The following is a 4,880-nucleotide window of genomic DNA, read 5'->3' on the forward strand; positions in this document are numbered from 1 at the left end:
TAAAATAAGTAATAGCAATATAATAAAAGAGTCTGTAATTTCTTCACAGAACATAAGAAGCTATTAGATGTTTTCTTCTCCTGCTACTGTAAGGGATGGTCACTAGTAGGTCAGGCTCCTCTCTACTGGCAAGTATGGAAACCAGTGTTTTTGTCTGTGGTTAAAATGCCATACCTGTTCCACAGCTTCTATTTCTCTCATCTTTTGCCCCTTGCCTTCTTTGTCAGTCCTAACAGAAAAACAGGGAGACTGTTTTGTTTATGCTTTAGACCTCTGTACATTAGGAAATGTTTACTTTTATAAGTAAACAATGTAACTTCTTTTTAAAGTGATGGTTAGCATCTTCTTCCTGACTGGTCTTCGGCGGTTAGTCTCCTCAGTGCTGCCCATAGCAAGATGTCTTCAGGAAATGCCAAAATTGGGCATCCTGCTCCCAACTTCAAAGCCACGGCTGTTGTGCCAGATGGCCAGTTCAAAGACCTCAGCTTATGTGACTACAAAGGAAAATATGTTGTATTCTTCTTTTATCCTCTTGATTTCACCTTTGTGTGCCCCACGGAGACCATTGCTTTCAGTGACAGGGCAGAATTTAAGAAACTCAACTGTCAAGTGATTGGTGCTTCTGTGGATTCTCATTTCTGTCACCCGGCTTGCCGTAGGATCAACACCCCCAAGAAACAAGGAGGACTGAACCCATGAACATTCCCTTGGTATCAGACCCCAAACGTACCATTGCTCAGGACTATGGAGTCTTAAAGGCTGATGAAGGCATCTCGTTCAGGGACCTCTTTATCATTGATGATAAAGGTATCCTTCGGCAGATCACTGTAAATTAAATGACCTTCCTGTTGGTCGCTCTGTGGATGAGACTCTGCGACTGGTTCAGGCCTTCCAGTTCACTGACAAGCATGGGGAAGTGTGCCCGGCTGGCTGGAAGCCTGGCAGTGACACCAGCAAGCCTGATGTCCAGAAGAGCAAAGAATATTTCTCTAAGCAGAAGTGAGCGCCTCGCCATTTTAGGGCTGGGCTGTAGTGGGGCATCCATGAAAACAGAATCTTTTTTTGTACTATTGTCATGCTTAAAACAAGACTTTAGGCTCTGCAGATGTGGTATGTGTTTGGGACAAGACAGCCCTTTCCTGCAGGGGTTAGGAGGCCAGCCTTTCTTCCTCTGGAGAGAATGGTCTGAGGTATGCTATGGGGCAGGCTAACTGATATGTACAGTAGCAGGGCATGACTTTTGATCTTGCTGTTTCTATTAAACTTGAACTGAGAAAAGAAAATAAAGTGATAGTTAATAGTTATTATGTAAAGCAATTCATGCACTGACGAATTTTATATCACCTCCTTTGAAAGTCTGTTTATATTTTGAATCTAACAATTAAAGTTTACCTTTTAATGAGGTTAGCACTGGGAATAGAACATTTATGGAGTTCTCCTTACATGACAAGCACTAGGATAAGAAATTTACAAGTATTACTCCTTCTCACTGAAGAGAGAACTGGGGCTTAGAGATTTTATGTAAATTTCCTGTGATTATAAAGATAATGAGCAAGCGATCTAGGATCTGAATGTAAAAAAGCCTGATCCTGAAGTTGGCATTCTCAGTGTCATACATACTCTTCTAACAAGACACCAGATTGGTTGTTCATTTTGGTTCGTTGCTTACATATAAGGGTGAAGGTTGCTATTGTTTGGAAGTAATTATATTTTGGAGAATAAGCCAAGCAAACATATCCATCTTTTTGTAATAATTCTACTTTAAAATTCTAATAAAATTCTATTAATCCATTTTTAGGTTCACTAAATATAAATTATTTTGCAGACACTTTTGTTTTTAATAAGCAGAATACAAAATGTTGAGTATTCATTTACTTTCCATTTGGAAAACAATATTAATAATAATATCTAAGGGACACTAGTTGGACATCATTCCTTTTGTAACATGCATTTCTGTTTTGCATGTAAGAGATTTTCCAGAAACATTTGTTAAAATAAACCCTGATTTTTTTTTCTGGTCTCAAATTTCTGAATAAAGTTGTTAATGATGATTAAAATCTCATTATTATAACAATAACTTTAATACAAGAATGATGCAATTCAGAGAAACTTGCATAATCTGTGTTCGTGGTTACTTTAAAAGGTGCACATTTGATTCACTTAATATATTTATCTAAAACTTAATATCTTATATTTATCATCATTTAATATATTCAGTGATCTCCCCTGCCTCTACACCTTCCTGGCTTAAATATTATTTTTTATTCTTAATGTTTTATTCTATCTTCTCCTTCATTCCAATGGTGGTCTTAAATGAGTCCAATTTAAAATCCTACTTGTAAATGATAATAACATAGCACTCACATTATGCTTTTTGACTCTGTATATTGTAAGATTAAAAAAACTAGGAAGTCAAAAAGCTATTTATAGGCATCAATTATTTTTTTCTTTCCTATACATTTATTTTATTTTTATTTTGAAATAGTTCAAATCTACAGAATAGTTGAAAGAATAGCATAGTAAAACCCAACTTACTCTTTAAAAAGATTCATCACTTAAAATCTTGTCAAAGCTGCTCCCATCTTTCCTTCTTTTCCCTCTCCCCTCTCTTCCCCTCCCCTTGCCTTCTCTCTTAGTTTTGGCCAAGGCATAACTGTAGCCAGAGGATCAGAATCTCTCACATCTAAATACCTCTTCCTAAAACAAGGATATTCTGTTATAAAACCATATCACTACTGTCTAAGAAAATCAACATAGTTTCAATACAATAAACTAACATACAGATCAAATTCAAATGTCCTCAGTTCTCGTCAAGATATCCTTTATAGAGACCATGCAGGTAGAGACCATGCAGGCAGGATTCACATGGAACATTTGCCTACTATGTATTTTAAGTCACCTTCCTCATTTCTTCATTATTTATTTGATGGTCTACTCAGATTGCCCTAAGTTCTTCCAACTGCTTCTTCAGGATAAAATTTTGGTAACCTCATACCACATGGATGATGCTTTGCCCCTCAGGAGGCATGTCAAGTGAGGCCCTCCCATCATTGGCAAGGCTGTGTTCGACCACTTGATTAAGATAGTGACAGCCAGACCTCTCCATAAAAATTTATCTTCTGACTCAGTCCTTCCCCAATAACCTTTCCTTAAATGGCTTTCCCACCCATCACTGATCCTGCCAGCATTCATCATTTCACTGAACATAACAAAATGGTGGTATTCTATTTTTATAATCTCCCTTATTTTTATTAACTGGCATTCCTCCTGAAAGGAGAGGGGTTTTTTCTGTTGTTGTTGTTTTGTTTTCTTTCTTTTTTTTCATTTTTTTCTTTTTGGCCAAAAAGTTGATCTAGGTTCACTCTGAACTTTCCTTGTCCTAGATATGAAATTTCTCTGTTTTTTACATAAGCCATGGCTTCATAGAGAGAGAGATATAATTTCATATTGGGACTTAGATGTGCTCTTTGCTTTTGGAATGTCATTATTTTTATGTAGTTTCAGGGCACAGGGTAAGAAAGTGTGTGTATGTGTGTGTGTGTCTGTGTGTGTGTGTGTGCATATATACAGATTTATACACAAAAATCACAAGTTCATACTGATTTTTTCAGATCAGATTCAACAATATTGACTTCTTCTGTTTCTCTTCATTTTCTATTTTGTCTATATCTTTCTTTCCCATACTTTCCCAGAAGCCTCAGTATATTCACTCTTTTGCTCTAGTCCACAATTTGCAGAACATAGTTTCAGAATTAAAACACAATACTACTAAGCTTACTAAATATAGTTCAAGACTTACTTTATTATTTTTTGGTGTATATATTTTTCTCTTATCCACAAAAGGTAGAATATAATATACATTCTTTTGTATCTTGATTTCCTTTGCTTCCATTTTTTTTTAACTCAAGAGAGCCTGAAATTCTTTCCATGTGGATTAAAATAGTCTTCATATTTCTTATAGTTGCCTAATACTTCATTTTATGGATTTTCTATAATTGATTCACCTAGACTACAGGGCAGGGGCATACTTTGGTTGCTTTCAATAATTTTCTATTGAAAATAACATTGTAGTGAATAACTATGTGCATATGTTGTTTCATATTTGAAGAGGTGTATATCTTCAGGATAAATTTCTGGAAGTGGGATTGCAGGATCAGAGAGATTGTAATTCTGTTATATAATGTTAACTTTCTTTTATAGAGGTTGTACCATTTCGAACTGTCACCAGCAGTGTAGGATAAAGTTTATGTCCTTACAACTTTTTCATTTTAAATTTTTTTTTTGTTAAATTGGGATGCAAGAAATGGTATCTCATTGAGGCATTTTTCTTTTTTATTTTTTTTCCTTTTCTTTCTTTTTTCTTCCTTTTTTCTTTTCCTCTTTTTTTTTTTTTTTTTTCACCCAAGTCTATACAAACAAGCTTTTGGTCTCTTAAGATCCTTTATTTTTCCTTTAAAAAGTACACTAACTATTCCTGTGAGAACAGTATAACACTATTTACATAAAGCTTCTTAGCATTTTTTTCCCCCAGAGATGGTGCGGTTGAGGAAATATCTTCCCTAAAGTTTTGTGAATTGACTTATGGCATTAAAAAATAATAGTTAATCCATGAATGATAGATAATCCATGAATATCCAAATACTAATGTTATTCATTTAAACTTGAAATGCAGGGATCCCTGGGTGGCACAGCAGTTTGGCGCCTGCCTTTGGCCCAGGGCGCGATCCTGGAGACCCGGGATCGAATCCCATGTCGGGCTCCCGGTGCATGGAGCCTGCTTCTCCCTCTGCCTGTGCCTCTGCCTCTCTCTCTCTCTCTCTCTGTGACTATCATAAATTAAAAAAAAAAAAAAAAACTTGAAATGCTTAGGATTTCTTGCC

The 4,880-nt window shown here is 35.8% G+C and overlaps 1 pseudogene; it reads left to right on the forward strand.

The window, feature by feature from the left end:
- Positions 1 to 344: 344 nt before the first annotated feature.
- On the forward strand, positions 345 to 1,138 carry LOC144288984 (peroxiredoxin-1 pseudogene; annotated as a pseudogene).
- Positions 1,139 to 4,880: the final 3,742 nt, after the last annotated feature.

The sequence above is a fragment of the Canis aureus genome, chromosome 1 (genome assembly GCF_053574225.1).
Source record: "Canis aureus isolate CA01 chromosome 1, VMU_Caureus_v.1.0, whole genome shotgun sequence".
Lineage (NCBI taxonomy): Eukaryota > Metazoa > Chordata > Mammalia > Carnivora > Canidae > Canis > Canis aureus.